Genomic DNA, 12,325 nt, shown 5'->3' on the forward strand with positions numbered 1-12,325 from the left:
TTCCAATATATTTAAGCAAAGGTGGAGGATTTTCTGCCTTTTGATGATCGCCTTTTTATCATTATTGTTAAATGCTCCTGGAAATGCTCACAGCAAAATAGAAAATTCATACAAGGATGTTTTAAATAGGCCTAATTTCAAATGCGCAACCAGGAGGTTTTAATAAATCTAAAGAACTACACTGAAAAGCAAAACTTAATATATACCTCTGTGAAGACCTCTGTTTGACTGTTCTTTGATTATTTTGTGGTTAGGTAAGGCTCTATTATATAAACTATATATCAAGCTTTATGCCTTATAATTATGTTAAGTGTTATTTGTGAAAGTTCCTCAAACTGATTTGGAATTTCACTTCCTCAGCTGGCAGCAATTATACATTCAAAGACCACCAGAAAAAAAAAAAGACCACCAGAAATAATTCTTCAGCTTCTTTTGGGATCTACAAGCTTGTTATGAACACTTAAGCAAGCACATATGAACGTTAAACGCTCCGATAATAAACAAGGCTAGAGGGAAGGCTATTCTTTTCTACTAAAAAAAAAAAATCCTGTTCATAAATGATTCAAGAGCCAAAAGGCAAATAATTCTACCAACATATGCAACTTTATCTGAAGTCAGAGCCACTCTGTGCAGGATTTTGAACTCTAAGGGTACAGCTCACACAAATTACTGACTACTTCTTGCCCAGTCAGTACATTCATCTAACAAAGCAACTTCCATATGAGCAACCACAAACATTTCTGGCTTCAGTTGTTAATCTTCCATGAAAAACTATTTCCATACTATTTTTAACTTGTATATGGTAATGATTATCTGTTTATCTCTGAAGCATGAAAACTCTTACAGTGCCCTTTATAATGTATTTATGTACTGTTATTCCCTTCCCTGTCCTTGGCAGATGGAAGTATTCCTATCTTCCTGCCAGTGACAAAAGTTGAAATGCACAGTGCTTTCTTTTCAATTGGCTCCTTATTTGTTCCCAAATTCTCACACTTTTGGGCCTACTACTAAATGACTTTTCAATTTTACCTTCTTAGATAAAAAATGCAACTGTGTGATACTTGAGGCTAATTAATATGGAACAGTGGAGTAAATGGTAAATTAAATTCTTAATTTACCTGACCACATACATATAAAATTTAAGTTTTAAATATTTTACTATAAATTGGTAATTGATATTAAAGCACAGGAATCATTTCAAGATATTTAAATATAGATCTGAACTAAGGTTTCTTACACGCCTTTACCAAATGCTTTAAATTAACTCATTTAATACACTTAATAACCATATGATATGAATTTTCTTTTATCTCTACAGATGAGGAAAATAAACTTAAAAAAATTTAAGTATCTCATCCAAGTTTACAGAGCAAATAAGTATCCTGTGGATTAAATCCAGTTCCATCTGAATTTCAAAAATAATTTTTTTCTATGATTCCATGCTCCACCCTTTCTGAAGTTCAAGAAGGACCCAGTTACCAACTACACGGACTTCAAGTATGTAGAACTCAAAACACAGTCATAACGTAATGTTAACAGTTACTAAGCAACAAATGGTCTTTATTATTTTTCTTTTTAAGATTTTATTTATTTATTCATGAGAGACAGAGAGAGAGAGAACATGGTCTTTATTCTTAAGGAACTCATAGTATTGGAGACAAATTTTTTTATTTACATGGTGTCTCCACTGCATTCAATGCATGAAATATCATCACTACAGGGAGAAGACTTCATGGAAGAAAGTAGTTATCCATTTTTATTGGAGTAGAATGAGAGGAGGATAGTGGGAAAATTGTGTGTGTGCGTGTGTGTGTGTATACACCTATATATAATATATAACATATAAATAATAAACATATATGGCATATATCTAAATAACATATTATAAATATAAAATAACATACATAAGTAACTTAGATATTATATATTATATATTTATATAAAACATATTTTATTAACTGCATATAAAGTTATGTGTTTAGAGCCAAAAATAAATAGTATTAATTATATGTTTATATATAAACATATACACACATATATACACATACACACACGTATATTTCCGACATATCACATATATCTTTCCACTACCCTCCTTTTATTCCACTCAATAAACAATGGGCACCTACTTTCTTCCATGAAACCTTCTCTGTGAAGTGCTGATGTTCCATATGTCTGCTACACACACACACACACACACACATATACATACACACATATATCCTTTGTGATATATCTACACAATACCTATATCTTAATATATGTATGCATACATTTTAAGATTTCTCTCTAGTTTAAGATCTCTGAAAGTAGTCCTTATATCTAAGACCTCGGAGATCTATAATTTGTGCCATTTAAATTCTGTAATAGAATTTCTTGAAGCATATTACAGAAAACAAGACTACAGAAGCATTATATAACAGAAAACAAGATTAAGATACTATTTCAGAAAGGAGAACTGAGATATTCAACTCTAGTGATCTACACTTTAACCTTTTTGATGTAATTAAGCATGGGAAGGGAGGGGAATAGGTGGACAGAAAGGGACTTTTGCTCTTTATTATACTTCTGTATTTTACAAATTGTTTTATAAACAGTATGGGTTCATGCATTAAGTTTATATTTTTTAATGAAAAGAATACTGAAGATGTATGGTATTCAGAATTAAACTCCCAAAGGAGGACTGAAGTTTAGAGACAGGTACACAAAATCTTCCTTTATTAGCATATGATTAAGAAGACCAGATCTTCACGTAGTTCATAAGCATAATGATTGGCTGTTCATACCATTGTGTGATATGTGTCTCCCTCAAACCTTGTTATGACCTTGGCACTTTACCTGTCTGATATGGGGGGGGGGAATCAAACACTATGTATTACTTAAATTTAATTTTCAGTCATTTTATTCCAAAAAGAAGTTTATTTTTCCCTTCAACTTCCCCTGACACTGTACTTCAGTTTCTCATTAGAATATCCACTGCTTTGGTGGTTCTATTTTTTTATAAGCATTTTGTACTCAAAAATAATGAGAATGAACTTAATAATTCTGTGTCAGATTTATAGATAGCTCTGACCTTTGTTTTTTCATGACCATAGTGTTTGTAGTATACAAACCCATGATGAATTGTATAGCGCATGCTTGCAATTTGCACAAAATATGAGCACTGAGTGCTGATTAAACTAGTAATGCTTTATTAAAACTTCAGGAAAATACCATGTAGGAAAAGTATTTTATAGCATAAGCTTTATTCACTTTTGAAATGACCAAAAATAGATAATATAAATATTAAGACAATAAAATCAACATGCTGTAAAAATAAGCAAGGCTAATAGAACATAAACTATGTCAACTATTCATATATATCTGACATATTTCTCTAATTGAACATATTTATGTGATAACAAGATCATAATTCCTAGAGAATGTCTTGTTTACCTACCACCTACAATAATCTTTCAAATAGAACAAATCTTTCATAGCTTAAATATCTATAATTTCTCAAGAAAAGGATTCGGCTATGCAAGTGTAGAATGGGCAAAGGCACTGAAGCTTGAAGTGAAGGGAAAATAAATTATATAGTCTGAGAAACAGAAAAAATAAATTTGAAGTACCTGCAAAAACTATTAACCAAGTATGTTTTAGAATCATTCAGGAGCTTTTAAGAGATCATCACAGGGTATCAAAATTATGCCCTAAGTCTGTATATACCTGTATTAACTTGTGTTTCATGTTTTATCTTGCATCAATGAGGTGTGTGAGCTTATTATAACTGCAATCCTACAGGAGCATCAAAATGTAAACACAAGGAAAAAAAGGAACTTGGTGACACTAATATACTTCCTAGTTATATAAAATTGTCTATGTATGGTGAAAACATTTAAAAATACATATTCTTCTTTAAAACTATGTTGTCCTTGATGAATGGTAGAAAGAATCATCAGTTAAAATATTTACTGAACATTTTAAAGGACCTGTTCACTCTCTTTCTCTGAGTAGATCACTTTCTATGAGAAAGCCACAAGGCTAGTAATTGAGGAAGAGGAAGAGTGGAGTATAGTCAAGAATAAAAGGAGGAGGAAACAGCCAGTCTAGTAGAAGAGTGTGACCTTGGGTATCTCATTAAAGTTATCCATTCTCATTTTCTTTTTCATCTGCAAAATAGGGACAACAAAACCTGACATTTCCACCCCTGAACCTACCCCACAGATAACAGAATTTTTCTAAGGTTTAAATGGGTGATTTGAGAAAGTCCTCATCAAATATAACATTTTAAAAAAATAACTCTTAAAAGTTAAATGACTCTGTATCATGAGTTTTTTTTCCAAGTAAATAGTATTGATGCTAAAATAATTGAAAACAGCAATGTGATACAGCAATCAAATGCTTTTTTCTTTCTCTTGCAACAAAACTATACCCACCTTCAGACTGCTGGTGCTTGGCATATAGTAGGCACTTAAAAAAAAAAAAAACTTGATCAATAAAGGAAAGAATGTAAAATACATCTCGTGTCACCCAGACTGAAATCTGTTATATGGCTTAAGAGTTAATAATATTACTTAAATAATCCCAATTTAGATACTTGGCAGAACTTTCTACATTGCAATTCCAAGACTAACCATCAATAGTTGCATTGTTTTTCCAGAGCAGAAAACCTGCAACAAAATACAAAGAAGTGCCATAGTTAACAGACTCACAGGTCAGTCAACCATACTTCCCACAGACATAATTAAATTTAAGATTAATATTAGTTTGCCATTATTGAATTCCTTGTTAATAAAAAGTCAAGCAGAATCATTGCTTATAATAAAGTATATTCAAAGAAATACTGTACAGGCAAGGGCAAAAATATAAGTACTGTATAGTATTCATTGACTTACTATTATACAATAGTTTTTAAAAAGTATTATTTTTACATATATAAATTAATAGGCAGAGACTTAAAGAAATAGACTATAAAGCTGAACTGCCTCAGATGAAGAATCAGGAGCAGCAGTGACACTTTTCTTTTCTGACCCCTTCACCATCTAAAGAAGGCCTGTGAGCAATGGGTCAGATATTTCTCTAGAACAGTTTCAAAACCATGGCCTTTGATAATCCTTTTTATCTCAATCTCATAGGAACAGCCTTTCTAATTCATGGAAAATTTTGGTGAGGTCTGAATATTTCTCAATATCTCCTATGTATCTGTTTCAATGATTCAGGACACATTTATTTATAAACTTCTGCCATTTTTAACAACAGGTAAGTCTTTAACATTGGGGGGGGGGGCAGAAAGCCTCGGGCAGTATATGCCTCAGGCAGTGAAGATAGGCGTGACAAAAAAAAAAATAGGCGTGACACATTTCACAGGAAAAAGAAACCAGTGCACAACATGCTGCATGTTAATCCTTAAAACTGGTCAATGGATCTGAGGTTAAGAACCTTTGCTTGGCTGATCCTTCCTAATTGTCCAGCACCTTCCTCCTTCCATGTCAGTTGTGATCTTATACCAGCGGTTGGCAAACTATGGTTCTCATCACAAATCAAGGTTACTTATTCTCTTTGAAATGTGCCATTGGAACAGGGCCAACCATTCATTTACAGTTTGTCTGTGGCTGTTTTTGTGCTACAGTGGTAGAGATGAGGACCCACAAAGCCGCTGTATCTTCTTTCACCTTTTATAAGAAAAATTATTTTATGATACTTTATTAAAAATACTTTGACACCTAGGCTTTACTTATACAATTTCTTTTTTTAAAGATTTTATTTATTTATTCATGAGAGACAGAGACAGAGAGAGAGAGAGACAGAGAGAGAGAAAGGCAGAGACACAGGCAGAGGGAGAAGTAGGCTCCATGCAGGGAGCCCGATGTGGGACTTGATCCCAGGACTCCAGGATCACGCCCTGGGCCAAAGGCAGGCACTCAACCGCTGAGCCACCTGGGCTACCCCACTTACATAATTTCTTAAATATTTTATCAACACTTGATGTCTGGATTCATGCAAAATACCAAGAATCCAGTTTTCTGTGTTTTTCTTCTCTATTTATGTAAATGAGTTAAGAAGAGACCCTAGAAGGAGCTAAAAGCTGTACAGAACTTTTGATTTGCTTTCTTACAAAGACCAACAAATCTAAAGTATTAAACATAAGAGATTTAAGTGAGCTATGTAAATATGAATATTAAAATACCTCATTTTACAGGGCACACCAAAAAGGCATCATATATCCTACCATTCACTATAATTCTTCTCCTTCCCAGGCTAGTCATTATCAGAGTGCTAGGAAGATTATTTATTTAACTACATTTCAAATTGCTTGATGAGAAAAGCCACAGCGAAGTATGTGTATGAGTAATTTTAGACAACCCTAGATCTTCCACTGAATACAAAATATGCATGTATTCATCTTAATTTAAACAAAGGACCATAATTAATATGAAAAGGTTTCTGATTTCAACAACAAAGTTCTCTATTGTATTAAATAGATTATACAGTAAAAGATTATACATTGAGCTAGTAATTCAAATATCAGTGCTAATTAAACTACTGATTTTGAACCAGTCATGGAAAAACAATTTTTTCAAAATATTCCCCATTTCTTAAAAAAAAAAAGTAGTCTTTGTTAAGAATTTTCCACATTTATATTTATACACTAATAATTTGAATTCTTGGGCTACATTCCTCATCTACTCAAAATGCACCATCTACACTGCAAGTATAGGTCTGTAATAAATCTCTTGAGAATAATGTATAATTCAAAATTCTATCCTGTGTTAAATTCTAATGAGGTTTTAAGTACTTCTAGATTTTAGCACATTAATGCATTATAAAGTCACCAGAGCAATCAATCTCAATCCTAGTTCACCTATAATTTAGTTTCTTCTTCCTCAAATAAGAATTTTAGTAAGCTTTCACCAAGATGATTTAAAAATGAATAACAAATGCTTCAATAGATCAAGAAAAAAGTTATAGTAAATATTTGTATCTGGGTAGGCTTGGCAGTTTTATATTCTATGTGAAGCTCATGGTTAAAAAATGAGGTTGGAAAAAAAATCTAAGATATTCTTTAACTTGTAATTGGCTGAGTCAATGAATACAAAGCACTGAGAAGAGCCCCTGCCATATGGCAAGCAGGATACAAAGTCCCCATCATGACCATGAGAAACATGACCACTATCTCAGTCTCAGAAATAAAACTACACAACCAAGAAAACCTCACCTATATATAAGCTTCCTCTCTGGGCGTGAAGTACTTGAAGATGAAAATGACTTGAAATATATACTTCTGGGTATTTAGAGATACAACTTTTCATTATTCAGGAAAGATTTTATCGTAAGACACCTAGAGAATTAAAAACTTCTCTTATGCAACAACTTTGAGACACAAGTCAGTAAAAATCTAAGGCAAGAAAAGTGTAGCACAGGAACCTACGGATATGCATGGGATCCATCTAAGCTAGGGGTTAAATAGTATGTTAAGTGTCCAAGGATACAAATTCCTAACTGGAGAGAAAAGTACAAATAAGGTTAATGGATGTGCAACTGCCACTTACATCTAAGAGAAATTGTTGAATGAGGAACATTTAATTCTGGTTGAAGTCATAGTAATAAAGTCTACTTCTGATAGGGGAATGGCTGACTAGTATGGTTTTCACAGTCATGTGCAAAACACTAACGTACCTATCATCATTGTCTCCTAATAGCAGCAGAATGCAGTAACAAGGGCACGAGCAATGGAATCTACAGGTGTGGTCAGATATTTTAGCTATGGGATGTAGGACAGTGTTCGAAAAGACATTACTGGAGGGACCACCTATAAAACCACCCCAGCAACTCTCCAGAGGTAAGCAATGTCTGAATAACCGTGGTCACAGGAGGAATTAAAAAAGGGCATGGGAAATACCACAAAGAAAGAATTAGAATCCAGAGCACTTAGTTATTGACTGTAGGGCATGAAACAATAATTCGGAGTGATTCTTAGAGGCCTGTAGGTAACTAGACCAGAAATGGCTCTCCTAAGGAATAGAGGGGTCAGGAGAATAGAGTAGTTTAGATTCCTTACCTACAAAACTAAAATAAATACTACCTCAGGAACAGGTCATGGCAATTAAAAAAATAAAGCATGAAGGTAACGCACTGCAGCACACATCAGGCCTTCAGCCTCGGCTGGCTTCTGTTTTTTCAATAGAACTGATGGTCCTTGGGAAACATAATTATGGTAATATTTGTCATGAAGGGGAAGCTGTTTTATGTGACTGATTTATAATCACACATAAATTTTACATATAATTTATTCAAAAGGTGGCACAGAAAAAAAAGTTGTCACAGAATTAACACACTATATATATAATTGTGTGAAATGAGTAGAGCTTTTGAACTTCATCTAAGTTTTCCACAAAACTATGATTTTAGACTCAAACAGGGTTCTGTAAAATTATTAGTATACAGTCACAAATACCATATAGAATTTTTACTAGAGTCACCACAGACACTTTGAAAACAGGCAAGTTAGGATCAAATGGGATAGAATGATGATGATATTAGTAATAACAAGTAAATTTTAAGCAGTTATGTAAATTAGGGGCATCTGGGTTGCTAAGTCAGTTAAATGTCCAGCTCTTGATTTCAGCTCAGGTCATGATCTCAGGATTGTAAGACTGAGCCCCAAGCCCTGTGTGCTGTGCTCTACACTCAGCAGGGAGCCCCCTTGATTCTCTCTCTTTCCCTTTGCTCTCCCCACCCTTCTCTCTCCCTTTCTTAAAAAAAAAAAGGAAAAAAATTTATGCAATTAAAGATATTAAGAATTATTTCTAAAATCCCTAATGCCATAAAAACCTTACTAAACCCTGTGGTTCTCTACTTGCAAAAAGTAAAGAATATAAAGGAAATTCTATTGAGTATAAAGGCCTTCCTCCCCATGTCCAAGCCATAATCTTCTGAGGCCTCAGTTTTCTCATGTGTAAATTCTGTGTGAAGGCATTCTCTAAACAATGTCACATGGTATGCACTGTATGTTCTGTAACAAAAGAACATCACGGTCTTCTAAGTGTGGGAAATGTTGGGTTAAATTGGCTTCTTTGCTACCTGACTACTCAGAAGGTTTTATAGGTCAAGATAAATCGTGAAACTCCATGAGTATAATATAGTGACATGATTTTGTGAATAGATTTCATCAGACAGTTACTAACTTTTTTGTGCAGGGTGGAGGGAACATTAGGAATCCATGCCTTAGGTTATTTCACATGAATTTCTAATATATTATGTCACTTCAGCCTCACAACCAGGAAGAAGGAAGGACAGTTAAAGGTCCAATTAGAGATAAGGGAAAAGAGATAATGCAAGTAGCAAGTAGTGAGATTTATGGCCTGAATCTCAATCTAGCAATATTATTTTATTAACTGAGACAAAATTTCTTATCTCAAGGAGAGTATCAACCTGAAGTGGGAGAAATTAATGTCTCTTCCAAATATGACATTCTATTCTACTATATATTATAGCCACAATGTAGCTTACTAACTTTGAAAATTTTATTAAGCTTTTGGAAACTTAACTTCATAAGTTATGCCAAAATTTGGAGGCACTCCATGTTATAAAAGTACCGAGTAAAGTATTTGGTATTTGACATCCCTGGAACTTTCTGTAACATCTACATCCAAAGATCTCCTGGGAGAGACTGGTGGCTGGAAGACAAAGGTAAAAAACTTTTCAAAGATAAGTAACATTTCTGAGAGGAACAATCAACTGCAAGCTCTTCATTGACAACCTTCATAAGAGGCTCTTTAAAATCCTTGAGAAATTATTACTGCACATTTCCTGTAAGAGTCAAAATGCATTTTGCACATGACTCACTTTAAATTGCAGAAACATATATAGTCATGTATTCAATCTCATCTGTGAGAGACCTGGCCTCAGTACCAAAACCTGTCCTGGGAAATCTCATGATGGTGTAATTTTCAACCCAGAGAAAATAATCCTTATTTTGTTAAAGCAGACTCCTCCCCCAAGACATGTACACACATTTCATTATGAATTTTGGGAACTTTAAGAAAATATGAAGTACTGAGGAAATCTTTTCATCAAGATCATGACATAAAAAACATGAGTCCTCAGACTTGGGGTACTTTATTATACTGCTAATAGCCAAACAATCTGGGTACCAGTATATTTATAATTCTGTTATTTTACTCAAGAATTAGTATATTCTCTTTAAAAATCCCTTAATTATGCCCCTAAATTTCATTATGGTTTGATTCAACTTATTGTTGCTTCATCTGCAAGGATTAAAAAAAAAACCTATAGTACTTTCAGGCTTTTATTAAAGTTACACTCACACTTACTGTAAACAACAAATCATAATTTTAAACTATGGCATTAAACTCTGATAGTTGTGACATTTTATTCTCCAATGTCTTGTCATTAATATACAATATTTTGTTTCTAGTACTTTCTAATAACCTGTGAGTGTTCTTTACCACTATTAAATGTTGATGTATTGATTTTCTATTTGTTGCCATAATAAATAATAAATTGTTGCCAAAAACTCAGGGGCTTAACAATATAAATTTATTATTTTTGAGTTCTATTGGTCGGAACTGATATAGGTCTCATTGAGCTAACGGCTCTAGGGGAGAATTAATTTTTCTGCCTTTCACAGCTTCTAGAAGTTACACACGTTCTTTGGCTTCAAAGCCAGCAATAGCTGGTTACATCTTTCTCACTTCATATCTCTGATCCTTCTGTTTCCCTCTTCCACTTTTAAGCACTGTTGTGAATGCATTGGGTCTATCAGATTATCCAGGATAATCTCCCTATTTTAAGGTCATTTTGCTAGCAAACCTATTTGCATCTGCAACCTTAATTCTCTTTTGCTATGTCAGGTAACATATCCACAGGTTCCAGGAGTTACAGCCCGGACATTTTTTTGCCGGGGGTGGGGTGGGGCACTATTCTTATTACCAAGTTGGCTACAAGTGTATATTTTATATGCTGTCAATTGGTATCTATGTTTATCATCAAAGGCTATATAAAGAATGTTTAGTAGATTAAGGCTTCAAGTAACAAGTAAAATACACAATTTGTACTGAAAATTGAGGACAAAGCCTAGTATCTTATGTATAACTTACTATTTAAAAAAATAACTTACCATTTTAGAAATTTTAGTAGACCCCAATTAACTTTATACTCAACACATTTAAAACTGTAAAACTGGCATGATGTCACAAGTGCCACCTCACCCTCTCCCATAAAGAGGCAACCTCCTGGCTTCTGGAAAAGCATTCACCTGATGCATGCCACATGCTGCTCATCTATCCCCTTACAAACACCCAAGAATTCACCCTTTAAATCAAACCTCCTATCAGTACCCTGATGTAAGTATGTGTGGTTACCACAATACTTCAACTTGATAGCCACACAAGCCTGTGATCGTCTGTGCTGTCTCTACCAAACATGGCCTTCACTCATACAGCTGATGCCATTTATGCTGTAGTGCCTTAAGTATCTGCGTTCAAGAATTAAACAATAGAACTTCCCTTCTGAAAAAAATATTACTTTCCCCTGCCCCTAAGTCCAGTTGTACTCTGAGCTCTTTGATGTTTGGAACATGTCTGCCTCCTTTAGTGCTTTCCTCCAATCCCAGCACAAAGCATTGTTCAAAGAATAAATGAAGACAGAATCCAAGTATCTCCAGCTTTCTACCATCTTTGTCTTGCCTAACAAGAGCTCCTATTGTTCTTATTATGTAAGTTTCACTTTAGTTAAAAATCCAACATGTGGCCACATTTTACAAATATTTATTTACTGCCAGTTATGCACTAGGCTTGTCATACTCTTCAATTAACACAATGACAATTTGGTTTCTGCCCTCATTCATGTAACTGTGGTCTTTCAGATTTTTTGATGTTCGTGCATTTGATGTGCTATCCATTCCACAAAGCTTTTCTCAATTCCCTCACGCAGAAATGATCAGTCTCCTATAGTCCTTAATGCAGTCTATTCTACTTGCCAGTTACAGCACCTATTTATATACACATTGTATTTCCCTCAATACAATTTCTTATATAACACCTTTGAAGTTATTTTTACACATACACAACACTTTCAGCATAGTTGGACATACATGCTTTTTTCTCTTAAAAGTATAATCTCCACAAAAACTTGGGAAGGATGTGTTTTCTACTCTGAAACTGTAATTCTCATTTTCATTAAATCTAATTCTTTTCTCTTCATCAACAGTGAATTATTTATGAATTCTTGGTCAACAGAAAATATTTAGAGTGTGATTATAAATTAAAACTAGGGTACTATGGGTAAATATATAGTAATTATTATTCTGCAGATGGATAAT

General features: G+C 33.8%; 1 protein-coding gene and 1 non-coding gene across 2 annotated transcripts in view; one reads left to right on the forward strand and one right to left on the reverse strand.

Moving 5' to 3' along the window:
* The window catches only part of CRPPA (CDP-L-ribitol pyrophosphorylase A), a 297,138-nt gene that overhangs the window by 29,655 nt on the left and 255,158 nt on the right, over window positions 1-12,325 (reverse strand). The window lies entirely within an intron of this gene.
* LOC129503006 (small nucleolar RNA U13) lies at window positions 2,745-2,848 on the forward strand. The gene has a single exon (XR_008663096.1). It is a non-coding gene; the product is annotated as a small nucleolar RNA U13 (small nucleolar RNA).

The sequence above is a fragment of the Nyctereutes procyonoides genome, unplaced genomic scaffold, assembly GCF_905146905.1.
Source record: "Nyctereutes procyonoides isolate TBG_1078 unplaced genomic scaffold, NYPRO_anot_genome, whole genome shotgun sequence".
NCBI lineage: Eukaryota > Metazoa > Chordata > Mammalia > Carnivora > Canidae > Nyctereutes > Nyctereutes procyonoides.